General features: G+C 32.0%; 1 long non-coding RNA gene and 1 pseudogene across 2 annotated transcripts; both read right to left on the bottom strand.

Annotated features, from left to right (window-relative positions):
- Window positions 1-5,402: 5,402 nt before the first annotated feature.
- Window positions 5,403-16,969, bottom strand: LOC143048291 (uncharacterized). 2 transcript variants are annotated; one of them, XR_012969784.1, is made up of 5 exons: window positions 16,820-16,969; window positions 9,386-9,523; window positions 7,292-7,342; window positions 6,685-6,739; window positions 5,403-5,921 (listed from the first exon to the last, which is right to left on the bottom strand). It is a non-coding gene; the product is annotated as an uncharacterized LOC143048291 (long non-coding RNA). The 2 variants fall into 2 exon arrangements; XR_012969783.1 differs by having other exon boundaries at window positions 5,403-6,739.
- On the bottom strand, window positions 11,750-15,493 carry LOC143048802 (uncharacterized; annotated as a pseudogene).
- Window positions 16,970-22,225: the final 5,256 nt, after the last annotated feature.

Here is a 22,225-nt window from a genome sequence, read left to right as displayed (position 1 = left end):
GTTATTCAAAACCTCGCAGAAGTTAAGCTTAAGAGAGGCGATCGATACCAAAGGGACTTACAAACTGAGACGTAGAAAATAAAGGGACAACGCCAGGGATAAAAAAGAAAAAGACCAAATCACAAACACAAACAACAGTTTTAAAAAAACATAAAAAAACTGAAGACTTAGCAACACAAACCACACAAAAAATCTTCACTGAATATATCTTTTTCCGTGGGTGGTTTAGAATTATTGAAGAAAGACTGATATTTGTTAATAATAGAGATACAGATAAAAAGATAAAAAAATATATATGTTGTGGAGTACCAACCAGAAGCCGCAAATATTTAGAGGATTTGGTTTTTAACTGAAGATAGTCATTTTATTTAAGCAAATTGTCGACTCTCTCATATACACGGATCGTTGAATGTTCAAGGCATGATTTAAGCTCAGATCTGGTTGTGATATAAAATTACTTGACATAGATAACTTGCTATCATGAATAAAGATAATTTCACTCTTATGGAATTTAATTAAGTATTACCTCTTACGACTACCACATTTGTTTGTTACTAAATCATTAGCTGGAACAACTTTTCTACGTTTTCTGAGTACTTGATTTTTTTAATGGTATATATATTGATTAATTCCTGTTGCATAAAATTGAGAATGGAAATGGGGAATGTGTCAAAGAGACAACAACCCGACCAAATAAAAAACAACAGCAGAAGGTCACCAACAGGTCTTCAATGTAGCGAGAAATTCCCGCACCCGGAGGCGTCCTTCAGCTGGCTCCTAAACAAATATATACTAGTCCAGTGATAATGAACGCCATACTAATTTTCGAATTGTACACAAGAAACTAATATTAAAATAATACAAGACTAACAAAGGCCAGAGGCTCCTGACTTGGGAAAGGCGCAAAAATGCGGCGGGGTTAAACATGTTTGTGAGTTCTCAAACCTCCCTTATACCTCTAACCAATGTAGAAAAGTAAACGCATAACAATACGCACATTAAAATTCAGTTCAAGAGAAGTCCGAGTCTGATGTCAGAAGATGTAACCAAAGAAAATAGACAAAATGACAATAATACATAAATATCAACAGACTACTAGCAGTTAACTGACATGCCAGCTCCAGACTTCAATTAAACTGACTGAAAGATTATGATTTCATCATATGAACATCAGGCACAATCCTTCCCGTTAGGGGTTTAGCATCATACCATCATAACATATATGAGAAGAACATAACCCGTGTCATGCTAACAACTGTTTTTAGAACAAATGTTCAACGCCCAGCGACGAATATTTCACGCACAGAAGTCAGTAGTAAAATTAGTTAGAAGTTCAACTTGATACGTATACATTTGTCATGATACATATGAATAAACTTTAAAAAAATATATGACTAAACTTTGTAATTTGTTAAAACGTACAAGATACAAGATTTGAAGAAGTTTTCAATATATTTTTCTGTTTGTTTGCATTCAGTTATTCTATCAGTAATCATAGAAATGGATGTAGCATTAACAGATTTGCTGGACTAAAAATTAATTTAGCGTCTGTCCGATGTTCAGATTTATAACATATTTTACAATGAAATGAAGAAAATATCTTAATTGCTTATAACACTCTGTTAAATGTTTCGATGAATGATGATACTTTATAAACTATAACCTGTCGATCTTAAATGATCTTGAAGTTTGGTGTGCGAATACCAGCTGACATATGATTTACCCCTATAATGTTGGACTTTTCAATACCATGTTGAAAAAGGGTCAAGTGCTATATGGACAACTGATATAACTGTCGCATAATTGATTAAAAATTACTCCCCAACTTGGAACAAGTGTACCTGCTATTCAAAAAAGGAACACAGTGTGAAACGGCGTATTAAATTGAAGCAATATCGGTTATTCTGAAGACAAATCCTTTCTTGATTTAAATCAATACGACTGAGAGAACAGCCTTTCGTGTAACTGTATATTAACTCCTTAAGATTTAACCTAATTTATATAATAATTGAGATATAAGTAATGCCAAAACGAATAAAGATAACTACAATTATATTTTGAGCTTGCGTACCTGTTAATTTCAGGCTTTTCATGGGAATATAAGTGAATCTCCAAGTGTATAAAGTATACGCTATAAAAAATCTGATAAAAGAATGAGATGCTTAAAGATTATATGGTTAAGATTATGAGAAATTTTAATTTATTGTAATGGGAAAGTTTAATTTATTGTAATATAGTGTTTCAGAAAATGAGTGTAAAATCCATTAATATGTAATATGGTTAAGATTATAAGAAGCTATAAATTATTGTAATAAAGGGTTTTCAGAATTTATGGATAAATATTGGCAAGAATTTGTATAGACCGCAAAATCCTTCTCACTATACAAATCCTTAACACTGTGTATCTCTCAAATAAACCTATTGTAAAATACGTTCATGCTTCAAAAAATCTACTACAATATAAATTGCACTACAACATTAGAAAGTTAACATTATGCCAAAAGATTATTACATTTCGGTTAGGAGTTTTAGAGTAGGTGGTGATAATTATAACGAGTAATATAATGAGCAGATACATGTCCTACAAAAGTAAACACAAAGACAACTTGAAGATAAAAATACAGATAAAGAACTAACGGTTTATGTTTTGTGGGTGGTGCCAACATAAACGATACGATAGTTTGTGCAGATACACAAAATCTGACCATAATCCTGCAATTTGTATTATATCAAATGTACACAAAGGATTGTAGGTGTTGTTTCTCGAATTAAGCTCATCCTGCCTACTGAACAAATTCTGACCATTATCCTGCAATTTGTATTATATCAAATGTACACAAAGGATTGTAGGTGTTGTTTCTCGAATTCAAGCACATACTGCCTACTGTATAAATGTACATTGATAGATTTCAGTTATACCTTAGTATCAATATAGCTCCTGTAATCGGTAAACTCCCAAACGTGATCCTTTACAATAAAGGTTGTGGTTATCCATGTGAAATTGTTTAACATATAATCCCTTATTCTAATGATTTTGTATTATCATTGTGGCATATATCAAACTCATTCCTTCAGTGTATACATTCAAGTTTGTGGTTATATGTTTTTTGTCGAGCCTTCGACTTTAGTCGAAAAAGCGAGACTAAGCGATCCTACATTCTGTCGTCGGCGTCGTCGTCGGCGGCGTCCACAAATATTCACTCTGTGGTCAAAGTTTTTGAAATTTTAATAACTTTCTTAAACTATACTGGATTTCTACCAAACTTGGACAGAAGCTTGTTTGTGATCACAAGATAGTATCCAGAAGTATATTTTGTAAAAAAATAAATTCATTTTTTCCGTATTTTACTTTTAAATGGACTTAGTTTTTCTGTGGCGAAACATTACATTCACTCTGTGGTTAAAGTTTTTAAAATTTTAATAACTTTCTTAAACTATCCTGGGTTTGTACTAAACTTGGACATAAGCTTATTTATGTTTATAAGATAGTATCCAGAAGTAAATTTTGTAAAAAGATAACTCCATTTTTTCTGTATTTTTCTTTTAAATGGATTTAGATTTTCTTCCAGTTAACATTACATACAGTCTGCAGTTAAATTTTTCTTATTAGATTCATTAACTATCCTAGATATTTACCAAACTTGGACAGAAGGTTCTTACAATCATAAGATAGTATCAAGAGGAATATTTTTATTGATTTTTTTCCTCATTGTTGTTGAGCCTGCGATTTACAGCAAAAGTAGGCGAGACACTGGGTTCCGCGGAACCCTTAGAAATTTTTTTATTAAGTTAACCCATTTTAATTCATATTTCATAGTGAGTCTTTCTATGTTGTGATGTCACACTGTTGTTCTGGTAAGGGTTAAGCTTGGTACCTATCAAAAAAATTAATTCCGCTGCATTTGTTATTCGCCTGTCCTCATTAGGTACCTGATGTTCAGTGGTTGTTGTTTGTTGACGTGGTTCATAAGTGTTTCTCGTTTTTTTCATTTAGATAAATTCGTTTGTGTTCCCGTTTGAATGGTTCACAATAGTTTGGGCCCTATATAGCTTGCCGTTCGGTGTGAGCAAAAACTCTGTGTTGAAAACCGAACTTTGACTTAAACATGTTATAATTGGTTACTGTTTTGGACGTATCGATAATAAAGGCGAGTAAACACAAAAGCGTCTTCAATGTTTCGTATGCTTTACTAGAGTCCAAGATATACAAAGAGACGTCGGCAAGTGACGACGTTGCGGGCCTATTGTTAAGTAAATGGCGGTAAAACGTTAAGCAAATAAAGGAGTATAAAATACTAAACTGAAACTATAACTAATTCACAACAGTTACTTTTACAACTTGGGACTTGGATGAAGATTTGTCTAATATCACATCTTGTTATATCTATATATGAAGGATTGTAGATGTTCCTTCTCAAATATCAACACTTACATCCTCCTTATTATAAAAAAAGAAGATATGGTATTGATTGCCAATGAGACAACTCTCCACAAGAGACCAAATCGACACAGAAAATAACAACTAAAGGTCACCATACGGCCTTCAACTATGAGCACAAACCACAGCTTTATAATTTTCCTGGAAATATTTCATATTCATGTTTTTTTTACATGTCTTGTAGTCAGTAAAATACAAAATGTGTATGAAGGATTGTAGATGATCTATCTCAAATATGAATGCTTGCAGCCTACTGCATAAATGTTGATGGAAAGATTTGATCCTTACTAATGTACCTAAGATTTTCTATTTATGAGTTTGACTGTTCCTCTTGTATATTTCGTTCCTCTTTAATATATATCTTGCAGTTGGGAAAATACCAAATATGTATGAAGCACTGTAGATTTTCCCTCTCAAATATCAACACTTGCAGCCTACTGTATAAATGTTTGTGGAAAGATTTCATGTACCTATATATCCCTTGCAGTGAGTAAAATATCAAATGTGTATGAAGCATTGTAGATGTCCTCAAAGTTTGACACTTGCAGCCTACTGAATAAATTTTCATGGAGAATTTCAACACATACAGCCTACTCTATAAGTGTCTTTTGGATATATTTCACCCTGACTAAAGTACCTATGCATGTCTAACCACATCTTCCTATATCTACTAACAGTCGATAACATATAAAATGTGCATAAAAGATTGTAGATGTTCCCTCTGGAATAATCTGAATATCTTAGGAAACCACTGACTCTATTTTATGAGCTTCATATACAATTATTTCAAGATTTTCCAAGTCTCCCTATCATAAGACTGTTTACATTTTCTTATCATCATCATAGACACAATATTTATTTCTTGTCAATAAAGAGATGAGGAATTTCATTATATATACAGAAAAGCAATCATATAGGATTGTTGCTGGAAAATTGTCACATTGATACAAAGTAAAAGTTATAATAAAATTTTAGAACTTTTTATTTCATGAAAATCAAACCTAAATAACATAGAATGAAAGATCCACTAAACTCAATACATTGTACAATTCTAAATATTCAAATACATAAATGCATGAACAACGTATACACATTCTTAACTACACAATAAAACTGCTTTGATTTGATTTTAAACAGCCAGGAATCTGTTTACTTTCCCCTTTTAGATAACATTTTATACATAGAACATAAAATGTATTCATGTAAATGAATTCTATGTTTGTTTCTTTAATGATAACCATTTTCCGAGTAGTAAAAAGTTCATCTTAAATGCATTTTAAATCATTGCACGTCTTCAATATATAAGAACACAGTTCAGTTGTCCTCCACATTGCAGATATTTTATCCAAGAACAAATTACAATATTAATTAATTATAACAAAAAAACAGATCTAAGCACAGTAAAATAGTCTCCCCTGTTCTGTAAAGAATTCTTGTTCGTATTCTTTCTTAATTGTGTGGCCGGCACTAAATCTTGTTTAACCTACAAAATAATATATGGTTCAGTTGAATATATAATTAGTCCAATACAATACAGAATTTCAATGCCTCAAACAGTTGTTATTTATTTTCCATCTAAGAATAAAGCGTGTTTCATCAGTGCAAAAACAGAACATAATCCCAAGATTGTATCAAATTGTAAAATTTGTAATGCAGAAATACAATTCATTTGTGAGACCAATCATTTAAATGAAAAGTTAAAATTATTTTTTTCTTTAGTAATGACTTTACACAGAACCATGACTCAAATGATTTACCTTTTTGTTTTATGAAATGACAATGTGAGAGAAAACAAGGCTTCATCATAACTATTTCTTTTTATCAAGTATTGGTAATAAGAATGTGTTGGTGAATATGTAAACTGTGATGATTAAAATATATAGTGTTGTGATAGACAAACATACCGAAGTGATAGACATACATAGTGTGGTGATAGGTAAACAAAGCATGGTGATAGGTAAACAAAGCATGGTGATAGACAATAGTGTGGTGATAGACAAACATACTGAAGTGATAGACAAACAAATTGTGGTGATAGACAAACATAGCGTGGTGACAGACAACACATAGTGTCGTGATAGACAATAGTGTGGTGATAGACAAAAATATTGTGGTGATAAATACACAGACTGTGGTGAATGACTTATGTAGTGTGGTGATTGATTATGTGTGGCGGTAGATATATTATATGTGGCCATAATTATACTATGTGTTGCAGTAGATACATAATATGTGGTGGTATATACATTATGTGTGTGCCAGCAGAAGTATCATGTAGACATAGTTACAAGTACAATAACACTGAAACAATATATTTTTAAGGTTTACTCATCTTGAATGATAGAATCTTTGACTGACAGTTAGTATACCATATTTGCTACTTTTATTGAAAAGATATCTGACATGATATTTACATAAAATATTGCACGATATGTTGGAGCAGTTATTCTTTAAAAAACATTTCTTTTAAATTATTTCATTTCAACCAGGATTGTTTAATTGCTTATTAACTCTTTACATACATATGTAAAGAGTAAAGTGTCGGTGTTGACATGAATATCAATTATTTGGTCATTTTTTATAAATTTCCTGTTTACAAAACTTTGAATTTTTCGAAAAACTCAGAATTTTCTTATCCCAGGCATAAATTACCTTAGTCGTATTTGGCACAACTTTTGGAATATTGGATCCTCAATGCTCTTCAACTTTGTATTTGTTTGATTTTTAACTATTTTGATATGAGCGTCACTGATGAGTCTTATGTAGAAACGAAACTTGCGTCTGGCATACTAAATTATAATCCTGGTACCTTTGATAACTATGAGTAATACTTTTAATTTTAATGAAGATTACCTTTTCCTTTTTCTTCTTTGTTCTATCTTTCAAAAATCTAGTTTCACTTTTCTGAAGAAAAAAAATAATAACAATTGAGTCATTTTTAGTTTAAAATCTGAATAAACATAAACAGATTTCTGTACAGAAAGGTGGATTATTATCATGCTCATATCTACTTTTAAAATGATATAAATAGGGCTTTGAAAGGTATACCCAGTGGTGTGATAGAAATAATATATAAATTGAGGTGAAAATATACAGTGAGGTGATTGATTAATAAAGTAAAGGTGTTTAATATGTAGAAATATACATAGAGACTGTGGGGGGGGGGGGGGGGGGGGGGGGTTAGATATAGAGAAGGGGTAATAGAAATAGAGAGTGTGTGGTGATTGATATATAAAGTGAGGTGATGGATAAATAAAATGAGGTGATAGGTGTTTATGATGTTGTCATAAACATAGAGACATTGGGGATAGATATTGAGAGTATGGGGATAGATATTGAGAGTGTGTGGTCATTGATATATAAAGTGAGGTGATGGATAAATAAAATGAGGTGATAGGTGTTTATGATGTGGTTATAAACATAGAGACAATGGGGATAGATATTGAGAGTATGGGGATAGATATAGAGAGTGTGTGGTGATTGATATATAAAATCAGATGATGGATAAATAAAGTAAAGTGATTGGTGTTTGTTATTTGGTCATGAACATAGAGACTATGGGGATAGATATTGAGAGTTTGGGGATAAATATAGAGAGTGTGTGGTGATTGATATATAAAGTGAGGTGATGGATAAATAAAATGAGGTGATAGGTGTTTATTGTGAGGTCATAAACATAGAGACTGTGGGGATAGATATTGAAAGTATTGGGATAGAAATAGAGAGTGTGTGGTGATCATTATATTAAGTGAGGTGATGAATAAATAAAGTAAGGTGATAGGTGTTTAAAATGTGGTCATAAACATAGAGACTGTGGGGATATATATTGAGAGTATGGGGATAGATATAGAGAGTGTGTGGTGATTGATATATAAAATTAGATGATGGATAAATAAAGTAAAGTGATTGGTGTTTGTTATTTGGTCATAAACATAGAGACTATGGGGGTAGATATTGAGAGTTTGGGGATAGATAAAGAGAGTGTGTGGTGATTCATGTATAAAGTGAGGTGATTGATTAAAAAAAGTAAGGTGGTAGGTGTTTATGATGTGGTCATAAACATAGAGACTGTGGGAATACATATCGAGAGTATGGGGATATATATAGTAAGTGTGTGGTGATAAATATATAAAGGGAGGTGATGGATAAATAAAGTAAGGTGATAGGTGGTGATAATGTGGTCAAAAACATAGAGACTGTGGGTATAGATATTGACAGTGTGGTGAGTGACACAGAGATTATGGGGATATATATAAAGAGTGTGTTGATTGATATATGAAGTGAGGTTATTGATAAATAAAGTGTGGTGATAGGTGTTTATTACATGAAGATATACAGAGAGACTTTTGGGGTATACAAAAAAGAGTGGGGGATAGATATAGAGAGTGTGTGAGTGGTGATTGATACATATAGTGAGGTGATTGATAAATAAAGTAAGATGATAGTTGTTTATTTTGTGGAAATATACATAGAGACTTTTAGGGCGAATATAGAGAGTTGTGGATATATATAGAGTGTGGTGATTAATATATGAAGTGAGGTGATTGATAAATAAAGTAAGGGGGTAGCGTTTGTATTATCCCGAGATATACATAGAGAATATTATGATACTATTATGATATATACATAATGACTGTTGGCATTGGTATGGAGAGTGTAGTGATAGACAATCATAGTATGGGGATAGCTATTAAGACTGTAGTGATAGATAATCATAGAATGGGGATAGCTATTGAGACTAGTGATAGATAATCATTGTATGGGGATAGCTATTGAGACTGTAGTGATAGATAATCATAGTATGGAGGTCCCTATTGAGACTGTTGTGATATATATGAAGAATGTGGTGCTAAATACAGCGACTGTAGCAATGGAAGAATATATAATTTATAAAGCACCACACTGTATATATCTTTTTTCGAGTATAATTTTCTAAAAATACTTTACCATCACTATTTCTGAGTGCTGCTTGGTTGTAAATCATTTAACTATTCTTGTTATTTCACTTAAAATTAGATGAACCATTTCCTTTTTTCCATTTTCACCAATGACCTCTAAATCCCTGCAAAATGTTGTTTGGTATTTCTGCAAGAAAAACAAAAAACACAAATATAAATAATGAATTTGATAATTGCTACATAACAAGTATACAAGCTTATACAAACATATCTCAGTGGACATTGCATATCTGCATATCTCCTTCCATTGTAAATTATACAATGACCAGTACATTTCTCTGACTTATAGAAGATACAACAAGTTATAGTATACAGTCTGGTGAAAAATAGATAAATAATGATGATAGATATAATCATTGTGTTACTATAAATATGATATGATGGTGATAAAAAGATATAGATAGGTGATAAGTGTGGACTTAGTTATAGTGGGGTTATGTGTATATACAGTGAGGTAAAGGGTCCACAGAATAGTATTAAGATATATACAGTGTGATGATATATAAACAAAAGGATGATATATATATATATATATATATACAGTGTGATGATATATAAACAAAAGGATGATATATATATATATATATATAAACGAGTCTAAATTGAAAACTACGTTCAAACCTATGATTGCGTTGGATAAAAACCGCAATTTTTATACGTGTGCATGTCAAACAAATTTCGTTGTAGAAGGGTCTAAAAACAGCACAAACAACATTTTCCAAAAGACCAACAAAGTGAAAAAGTATTTTTAAACAAAACGCATTTGACTAACAGGTCGAACAACTGATGTTCTTTAACCCTGCTGATATATATATAAGTACGTCTGAGTCAGTGACAACTTTCCAACAGATTAATCCATCGGATCGCCATCAATGATGGTGATACATGGCTGTGTACATAATGTATATACAACTCATCTAAACATCAATCCAACAATGTTAGATCTGTAAAATATATATATATACTATGTGGAGACATATATATCAATGGTGTTGTGATTGATTTAAACAGTGCAGTTAGTTAAAAGATACATACATGACATATGTGGAGGGGATACATATATAAAATATGGTGAAAAAATATCAACAGTGAGGTCAATAAAATATTTTCAGGGATGTCATATATATATAAAATGAGGAAATAGATATATAAATTTAATAGAAAGATATATAAAGTGAGATGATAGATATACAAATTGTGGTAACAGATACACAGTGTGGTGATATATGTATAAAATGTAGTGATAGATGTACAGTGTATTGATAGATATATTAAATAAGATGATAGATATATAAACTGAGATGGTGTATCAATTAAATGAGGTCTTTCTTATATAGAATGAAGTGATAGATATACAAAGTGTGGTGACATATATACAGTGTGGTGATAGATATATAAAGTGTTGTCACATATGATCAGGTAGGTGATAGATGTATAAAGTGTGATGATAGATATATAAAGTTTGATGACAGATATATAAAGTGTGGTGATAGATACATAAGTTGTTTTGACATATGATGAGTTAGGTGAAAGTTGTATATAGTGTGGTGATAAATATATACAGTGTAATGATAGATATATAAAGTAAGGTGATTAATGACAGAGTGATTATTATACAGTGTGATAATTGATGACACAGAGTGGTAATATATATATACAGTGAAGTGATTGATGATACAGAGTGTTGAAAGGTAATACACAGTGGTGATACATATAAAGGGTAGGGCGATTGATGATACAGAGTGGTGAAAGATATATACACTATGAGGATTGATGAAACAGAGTGGTGATAGATACATACAGAGAGGTGATAGCTATATACAGTGTGGTAATTGGTGATACAGAGTGGGGATAGATGTCTAGTGTGGTGATAGAGATAAACAATATGGTGACTGATGATACAGAGTGGTGAAAGATATATACACTGTGACGATTGATGATACAGAGTGGTGATAGATACATACAGAGAGTTGATAGCTATATACAGTGTGGTAATTGGTGATACAGAGTGGGGATAGATGTCTATTGTGGTGATAGAGATAAACAATATGGTGACTGATGATACAGAGTGGTGAAAGATATATACAGAGAGGTGATAGCTATATACAGTGTGGTAATTGGTGATACAGAGTGGGGATAGATGTCTAGTATGGTGATAGAGATAAACAATATAGTGACTGATGATACAGAGTGGTGAAAAATATATTCAGTTTGGTGATTGATGATACAGAGTGGTGATAGATATATACAGTAAGGTTATTAATTATACAGAGTGGTGATAGATATGTAGAGTGTGGTCATAGATATCGATTCCTCAATTTGGTGTCCTACAGATACAGTCCTACATATATCACTAGGCTGTATTTATATACTATCCAGATATCAGTCATGTGGTGTGCTTTAATATGTTCTGTTTGTTTTTCAAATATCTCTATATAGCAATAAGAATCCCACCCATTTTCTGAAAAGATACACACACAAACACCAGTCTTTTCTACGATGACAATAATAGTTTTCAAAATTGAAATGTGTATGATTGTGCAACAAAATCAACCATGTTGAAAAACAAATAGTTACAATGATAGGTGCCGAACTGAATCATTTTTAGTTTTCAGCAAACATACACAGATTGCTGCAAATATAAATCAATCGTTAGTATGCTTATATTCACTTTCAAATTGGTATAAACATGGTTTTAACAGATACACATAGAGTTGTGATAGCCTTATACAGTAAGAGAATATACCAAACATATTAAGTATGGGGATAGAAAAAAAGAAATTGAATTGAGGTGATATTTATATAGAAGGTGGTGATAGATAAATGAAGTGAAGATATCATGTTAGGTGATAAATATATAGACTGTGGTGATGGCTATATCATACGAGGTGATGGATATATAAATTGAGGTGATAAATAAAAAAAGTGAGGTGATAGATAAAGAAAGTGAGATGATAGATAAAGAATGTGAGGTGATAGATAAAGAAAGTAAGATTATAGATATGTAAAGTGTAGAAACAGATGTACAAAGAGAGGTGATGGATATATAAGTGTGGTGATAGATATAGAAATGTGGTGATAGATACATAAAGTGGTGATAGATACATAAAGTGGTGATAAGATATATAAAGTGTACTTACAAATGTCTAAAGTGAGGTGATTGATATATAAGGTGTGGTGATCGATATAGAAAGTGAGGTGATTGATATATTAGATGTGGAGGTAGATATATAAAGTGTGGTGATAGATATAGATATAGTGAGGTGATTGATATATAAAGTTTGGTGATATATATGTTAAGTATGGTGACAGATATATAAAGTGTGGTGATATATATATAAAGTCTAGTGACAGATATATAGAGTGTAGTGATATATATATAAAGTGTTGGGATAGATATATAAAGTCTGGTGACAGATATATAGAGTGTAGTGATAGATATATAAAGTGAGGTGATAGATATATATTGTGAAGTGATTGATATATAAAGTGTGATGATGTATATGTTAAGTGTGGTGACAGATAAGGTCTGGTGGATAAAAATAAAGTGTGGTGACAGATATATAGAGTGTTGTTACAGATATATAAAGTGAGTAGATAGATAGATATAGATATAGTGAGGTGAGTGATATATAAAGTGTGATCATGGATATGTTAAGTGTGATCATGGATATGTTAAGTGTAGTGACAGATATATAAAGTATGAAGACAGATATATGTAGTGTGGTGATAGATTTATAAAGTCATAAATAATGGAGTAAAATATATATCAAGTGAGGTGATAGATATATATGTAGTGAGGTGGTGGATATATAAAGTGTGGTGACAGAGTCTGGTGACAGATATATAAAGTGTGGTGACAGAGTATAGTGACTGATATATAAAGTGTGGTGACAGAGTCTGATGACAGATATATAAAGTGTGGTGACAGATATATAAGGTGTGGTGATTGATTTATGAAGTCTGGTGACAGATATATAAAGTGTGGTGATATATATATATATATATATATATATAAGGTGTGGTGATGTGTATAAGGTGTGGTGATGTATATATAATGTGTGGTGACAGATGTTAAAAGCGTGGTGAAAGATTTATGAAGTGTGGTGGCAGATATATAAAGTGTGGTGACATATATATAAAATATTGTGACACATATATAAAGTTTGGTGAGATATATAAAGTGTGGTAACAGATAAATAAAGTGTGGTGATGAATATATAAAGTGTTGTAACAGATAAATAAAGTGTGGTGATAGATATATAAAGTCTTGTGACAGGTATATAAGGTTTGATGACAGATACATAAAGTGTTGTGATAGATTTTTAAAGCGTGGTGACAGATATGTAAAGTGTGGGTATAGATATATAAAGTCTGGTGACAGATATATAAAGTCTGGTGACAGATATATAAAGTGTAATGATAGATATATAAAGTGAGGTGATAAATATATATTGTGAGGTGATTGATATATGAAGGGTGATGATGGAAATGTTAAGTGTGGTGACAGATATATAAAGTGTGTTGATAGATATATAAATTCTGGTGACAGATATATAGAGTGTTGTGACAGATATATAAAGTGTGGTGACAGATATATAAAGTGTTGTGATATATATATAAAGTGTGGTGACAGATATATAAAGTGGGGTGATAGATACATAGTGACATTATGGATATATAAAGTGTGGTGATGGATATGTTAAGTATAATGACAGATATATAAAGTGTGGTGACAGATATATAAAGTGTGGTGACAGATATATAAAGTATGGTGATAGATATATAAAGTGTGGTGACAGATATATAAAGTATGGTGATAGATATATAAAGTGTGGTGATAGATATATAAAGTCTTGTGACAGATATATAAAGTGGTGATAGATATATAAAGTGTGGTGAAATATATATAAAGTGTGTTGATTGATATATAAAGTGTAAATATAGATATATAAAGTGAGGTGATAGATATATATAGTGAGGTGATTGATATATAAAGTGTGGTGATGGATATGTTAAGTGTTGTGACAGATATATAAGGTGTGGTGACAGATATATAAAGTGCGGTGATAGATATATAGTGACATTATGAATATATAAAGTGTGGTGATGGATATGTTAAGTATAATGACAGATATATAAAGTTTGGTGACAGATATATAAAGTGTGGTGACAGATATATAAAGTATGGTGATAGATATATAAAGTGGGGTGACAGATATATAAAGTATGGTGATAGATTTATAAAGTGTGCTGATTGATATATAAAGTGTGCTGATTGATATAAAGTGGTGATAGATATAAAAAGTGTGGTGATGGATATGTCAAGTGTAATGACAGATATAAAAAGTGTAGTGATAGATATACAAAGAGTGCTGACAGATATATAAAGTGTGGTGACAGAAATATAAAGTATGGTGATAGATTTATAAAGTGTGGTGACTGGTATATAAAGTTTGGTGACAGATATATAAAGTGTGGTGACAGATATAGAAAGTGTTGTGGCAGATATATAAAGTGTGGTGACAGAATATAAAGTGTGGTGACAGATATCTAAAGTAGTGATAGATATATAAAGTGTGGTGATGGATATGTCAAGTGTAATGACAGATATATAAAGTGTGGTGATAAATATACAAAGTGTGGTGACAGATATATAAAGTGTGGTGACAGAGTCTGGTGACAGATATATATAAAGTGTGGTGACAGATATATAAAGTGTGGTGACAGATATGTAAAGTGTGGTGATAGATATATAAAGTGTGTTGATTGATATATAAAGTGTAATTATAGATATATAAAGTGAGGTGATAGATATATATAGTGAGGTGATTGATATATAAAGTGTGGTGATGGATATGTTAAGTGTGGTGACAGATATATAAAGTGGGGTGATAGATATATAAAGACATTATGGATATATATAAAGTGTGGTGTTGGATATGTTAAGTATAATGACAGATATATGAAGTGTGGTGACAGATATATAAAGTGTGGTGACAGATATATAAAGTATGGTGATAGATATATAAAGTGTAATGAGAGATATATAAAGTGTGCTGATTGATATATGAAGTGTGGTGACAGATATATAAAGTATGGTGATAGATATATATAGTGTGGTGATAGATATATAAAGTCATGTGACAGATATTTAAAGTGGTGATAGAGATATAAAGTGTGGTGATGGATATGTCAAGTGTAATTACAGATATATAAAGTGTGGTGATAGATATACAAAGAGTGGTGACAGATATATAAAGTGTGGTGACAGAAATATAAAGTTTGGTGACAGATATATAAAGTGTGGTGACAGATATAGAAAGTTCAGTGACAGATATATAAAGTGAGGTGGCAGATATATAAAGTGTGGTGACAAAATATAAAGTGTGGTGACAGATATATAAAGTAGTGATAGACATATAAAGTGTGGAAATGGATATGTCAAGTGTAATGACAGATATATAAAGTGTGGTGATAGATATACAAAGTGTGGTGACAGATATATAAAGTGTGGTGACAGAGTCTGGTGACAGATATATATTACGTGTGGTGACAGATATATAAAGTCTGGTGACAGATATATAAAGTGTGGTGACAGATATATAAAGTCTGGTGACAGATGTATAAAGTGTGGTGACAGATATAGAAAGTTTAGTGACAGATATATAAAGTGTGGTGACAGAATATTAAGTGTGGTGACAGATATATATTAAGTGTGGTGACAGATATATAAAGTGTGGTGACGGAGTCTGGTGACATATATATATAAAGTGTGGTGACAGATATATAAAGTCTGGTGACAGGTATATAAAGTGTGGTGACGGATATATAAAATGTGCATGTGGTGACAGATATAAAAGGTGTGGTGATAGATATATAAAGTGTGGTGACAGATATATAAAGTCTGGTGACATATATATATAAAGTGTGGGGACAGATATATAAAGTATGGTGACATATATATAAAGTCTGGTGAAATATATGATAAAGCGTATATAACATGGCAAAATCTGTATCACATGCCGCTTCACCCTCGACCAATATCATAAAGTGACAGAAGAGATAAATCAAGGTCCTAGATATATAGCAATTATCTATCATATTGAATACACCTTAATTATTGGTAACCCCGGTTGACCCGACTGCATAGAACTTTTGACGAATACAACAATCATTTTTCCTTTGTGGCTTCAGATATTTTTTTTTACTTCAAAATTTTACTACAACCTGTGTGATATCCAGTAATGGCGGACAAATAGTGATAAGGTGCAGTGGCGGATCCAGGGGAGAGTTCAGCTGTTCAGGGGGGTTGGACCCCCCCCTTTTTTAACGATCAATGCATTGGAATGGTGACTTATAGTTGGACCCCCCCTTTTTCAAATGGCTGGATTCGCCCCTGATAAGGTGTATGAAAAATTACCATCAACATCAAACCACTCTCGTTTTACAAGATTTGTTACATTTTCACCAGTTTCAAGTTTCATGTCCTATTAACACAAATCTATCTCCACATAGAAGATTTTTTTTCAAAAAGTGAAAGTAGAAATTAACGGATCCGCCCAGTTCCGGTCGCGCATGCGCACAAATACGAGGTTACAGTCCGGGTTACAATATCTATAACCTTGTATATTATATACCTCGATCTGTTTAGCATGTTAAGGCTTTTATTACACGTTAAAGGGGATTGACAAATCCTTTACACATCGAATAAATGCATAATTGAATTTTTAAAAGGAATTTAATAATGTATTCAAATACTTAAGAAAATACACAAAGGTGTGGATGAGGGTTTACAGATTAGATATAATAACCGGGGCAAAAAATATGATTAAAAGAATAGAGAAAAAAGTACTTGTAATAAAGTTTACGAATATAGAATAATTAGGTCCTAAAATATAAAGAATAGAGAATAATGGACAAACAGAATAAAGAATATTGAGAGATAAAATAGAAATATTAGCACATATAATTATTGCGGAACATGAAAGTATTAAGGAAAATGATCATAAATATATTCATCAAACAATATAAAGGATCAGGATTGGGTATACAGAAAACAAATACAGTAAGGTCAAAAACAACAATGAATAGAAAAAAAAGTAGTAGTACAGAATAATGAGGCGCAAAAATATAGAGAATAAAGAAAAATATTAAGATTATAGAACAATTGTACTATAAAACTGAAATTAATTTTAAGAATACAAAAATGAGGGGCTGACCCCATTCCAGAGCTTCATATTACAATAAACATCAGAATACTTTTAAATTGTCACGTAAGCAAATAATGATGATTTGAGTTTTTAACAGCCTTGACTCACAGACATGTGTTTCTATCCATTGCACGCCTGGTAAACCATCTAATCTCAACCAAATGTTGAGACGGTAAAAAGTATTCTGGCACTTCCTGTTGAGCTTTTCTGGTTCAAAATATTCAAAATAAACACAGGGTAGGTCGAATTTTCGTCAATTTACTGAAAATCAATGCGTTTTTTTTGTAAAATCGGAGAATGTCATGCCATAGATATTGGAATTACAGTTTGTCTCGTGTATAACACAAATGAATATGATTTAAAATGACATCGTAATGACTTTTCTCCAGCAGGTAAATGTGGCCAGCGCAGTCGGCTATTGACAAAATGACAGTGATATCATTGATAAACTAGCATATATATCAGTAAATATGTATTTTTCTAAAACATTATAAACATAAAATTACAGTTTGTTCTTTTTCTTTACTAATATAATTTCCTAAAGCTAAATATGTTATAAAGTATGTTATGTTGAAATTTTCTGGTATCGGTTGAGATATTCTGGAACAATGTTGAGATCTTCTGGTGAATGAAATTTTCAACTATAAAAAGAAGATATATGGTATGACTGCCAATGGGACAACTGTCCACAAGAGACCAACATGACACAGACATTGACAACTATAGGTCACCGTACGGCCTTCAACAATGAGCAAAGCCCATACCGCATAGTCAGCTATAAAAGGCCCCGATATGACAATGTAAAACAATTTAAACGAGAAAACTAAAGACCTTATCTATATAAAAAAAAAATAATAACGGAAAACAAATATGATTCAATATGCAACACATAAACAAACGACAACCACTGAATTACAGGCTCCTGACTTGGGACAGGCACATACATAAATAATGTGGAGGGGTTAAACATGTTAGCGGGATCCCCCCCTTACCTGGAACAGTGGTATATATATAACAGTACAACATAAGAACGAACTATAAAAATCAGTTGAAAAAGGTTTAACTCATCAGATGAACAAAAATGCAATTGGACGTGGCCGGGTTCTTGAACATCCCGACAACAAAAAGACACTAGGAACAGATTTGAGAGTACTCGCAGTTATCTGACAGCTAGTTAAAAGCAACTAACAACTAATAAAAAAAAATCATACATCTAAGACTAAACTATCAATCCGTACACATCCAATGAATTTAGTGTAAAGACGTCATAAACAGTCAGAGAAAAACATGACCTTGTGTAGCTTAGTATCAATTACATATACGGTACAACTGTCAAAATTCATAAACTTGCCGTATATTGTTTGACATTTCAACAGTCATTTTAATCTTGTCTGTAGTTATGACAGCAGCTTCTAAAGATGCCTTTGGTTGTAATAGAGTCTAAATAGTAAATAGCTGTGTTTTTTAAGTACTAGTATTAAAGTTCTAACGCTGGAGATTAAGTCTAGCGTTTTAGATGCAGTTTTGCACAGAAGCTTTAACGTGAATAATCGGTTGTAATTGACATCTCCAGGGCTATCAATTATTTATTTATTTATGTGTAACATATTTGTTGTTCGTTCATTTTTTTATATTTATAAGGCCGTTAGTTTTCTCGTTACAATTGTTTTACATTGTCATTTTGGGGCCTTTTATAGCTGTCTATGCCGTATGGGCTTTGCTTATTATTGAAGGCTATACGGCGACCTCTAGTTGTTACTTTATGTGTCATTTTGGTCCCTTGTGAAGAGTTGTATCATTGGCAATCGTACCACAGAAAGAACATTGATAATAAAACGGATACATACAAATTGAAAACAAATCGCGTAAGAAAAAGCGATTATTGGTATGTTAGTTTTCTTTAGTATCATGAATATTTGTGGCTCAACTTCTCAATCATGATCAGGCAAAATTATTGGCTTTTTATTCTGACATTTTTTTTTATTCCTCTTCCACCCCATTTTTCGGCATATAACACGTCCGTTTTATTTGGCCATTACATCGCGGACTCCTAACGGATGCAAATTTTGTAAATGGAAAACTTTTGTTTATCCTTTCGGCGTTCGTTCGAGCTATCTGATAAGGTGTGACCACAGTTTTTAGCAGATATCGCATGCTTAGCATAGACACACACAATTTTTTTTAACTATCTCCCACAATTTAGCTACCTCGAATCCAGTTTTAAAATATTTAAAAAGAAAACTGAATTAAAATTCAGAAATAGATATTCATTAAATTCATTTATTTCATCAAAAGATATTATTTAAAGTAGATAATTGCAAAGGAGATGTACATACAATGGAGATTACCTCTTACTGTCATAATCTGAAGGAGAACTGGAGGACAAATGTTGAACTATCTCCTGACACTTTAAAACAGTTCTAGCCTCTTGAACAGTTCTAATCAAGAACTGATTTGGTCATTGGTAAGTTCTACCTAGAACTGATTTACACAGTTCAACCTGGAACTGATCCTGACAGTTCCACGGCTAAAAAAATCTACGACTAGAACAGAGCTGCGACCTGATTTCGCCACGAACGCATCACGATTGTTTTGAACATGTTTAAAGTTGGCTACTCTCAACACGATCACCAAGAACTCATCAAGACCGTAACACAACCAAACTGCACTACGATCGTCAATAGCATTATTTTTTTAGAGATCGTAGTGCGATCACGACCTAGTGTGACGGGCCCGGGTTATAATATAAATGTTGCTGAATATTACCAAATATTAAGGATGTGCCCTGAATGCAGTTGTAAACAAACATCTAAGTTTTTTTTATTTCAATACAACACCTGTGATTACACTAAGTTGGACGTCACTTATAATACTTACAAAGCAATTTTAAAATCGTCATATTTTTTTTTTGTGATAAGTATTATTATGACAAAAATGACATCTTTTACTCACATTTAAATTATCCTCACCCTGAAATAATGTGTAAGAAAAAATAAACCTAGAAAAGGGGTACTGTTCGGTTGTTTAGTTTTTAACTATTTTATTTCTTTATAAATGTACGCATTTTCGGCATCAAATATTGTCTGTTAGGAATCGAATTCATCCAAATCATATTAATGAATAACCATTGTAAAATAATCTTATCTATATTTGTAAGGCATGCATTTTTCTATCGGCAATGCTTAAAATTGTATCTGTATTTAGATTTTATGTTACCCTAGACAGAAAACATGAATCAGGTTAACCATAAAAAAAGGTAAACTCGAATAGTACAGCGCAACCAGAAAGTCTCAACATTGTGACAGAAAGACTCAACCAATACCTTTATATCTCAACCATTTATATTTTTTTATTTTTCTGCTCAGAGTAGGCTTGACAAACACATATTTGTGCAATTTACAGACGTGGTTATCGTAAAGCCTAAAAAAAACACAAATTATTGACATATTTTCTTGCTAAGTCATTAATATCATAGCACTTCTATCGAATTTAAAGAATGTAAACATTATAATCCGTAGGAGAAAAGTGATTGTGACTTCAATTTAAAATATTTTAAACCAAGAAGAGACATATTAGTTACAATTATGATTTATCTATGGCATGACATTCTCCGATTTACAAAAAAGTCGTTAATTTTCAGTAAATCGACAAAAAATCGACCTACCCTCTGTTTATTTTCAATATTTTGAACCAGAAAAGCTCAACAGGAAGTGCCAGAATACTTTTTTCCGTCTCAACCATTTGGTTGAGATTAGATGGTTTACCAGGCGTGCATTGGAAGGTTGACTATCCATAATATATATAAGCAGTTGACCTTCCCAATCACGGATAGAATAAGTGCCCGTGTCTGTGCCTGTGCCTTTACTGGCTATACAGCCCTCGCACGATCGACCCTGGTTTGTCCGGCTTTTTGGGCATTCAAATCGAATTTTTACCATTAAGCAAATCGTTACGTTCTAAACTTGAATGCGTTTTTGACCACGCCGAAGTACAAAAGTGACACTGTGACAATTTTTTAAAAGATGACTTTTTGTGAACGTCGCATGGCGGTGTTTTCGTACATTTTTCTTTTTCCTTTTTCCAGTGAAAACTTTAATCTGTTGATATAAACTGTAAACGTTAAGTGTTTATTTGAATATATTCACCTATTTTGTAAGACTTCAGTCTTGTATAATGTCAAATAATCAAAATACAAAATGTAGCATAGTGATGATACTCCTTCTGTAAAGCCTCTTTGGAGGGAGTTTTGTATATATATATATGTTGTTAAATACAGTCAACTCTATCCTTCAATATACTTTGTAATATTTTTGCAAATGTTTTAGTTACAGTTATTCCTCTATAGCTAGATGGTAATGTTTTGTCTTTTTCTCTCTTTAAGATTGGTGTTAGAATCCCTGTCCGTAGGAAGAATGGTACATCCCAGGGGCTGATCCCGGATTTTGGAAAGGGGGGGGGGGCGAAATTTGTAAAAAAATTGAGGACCTTTTTCGGGCTAAAAAAACATAAAATAAGTTTAAAATGCACCCTTTAACGGTTCCTGACGTGGAACATGCATATTTTACAGTTGTCAACTCCACCAAAGCGAATCACATGACTTAAGAATTGTTGCATAA

This window comes from Mytilus galloprovincialis, chromosome 10 (assembly GCF_965363235.1).
Source record: "Mytilus galloprovincialis chromosome 10, xbMytGall1.hap1.1, whole genome shotgun sequence".
NCBI lineage: Eukaryota > Metazoa > Mollusca > Bivalvia > Mytilida > Mytilidae > Mytilus > Mytilus galloprovincialis.
Note: the sequence above shows the minus strand (reverse complement) of the source record. Positions and strands in the feature narration are given on the sequence as shown.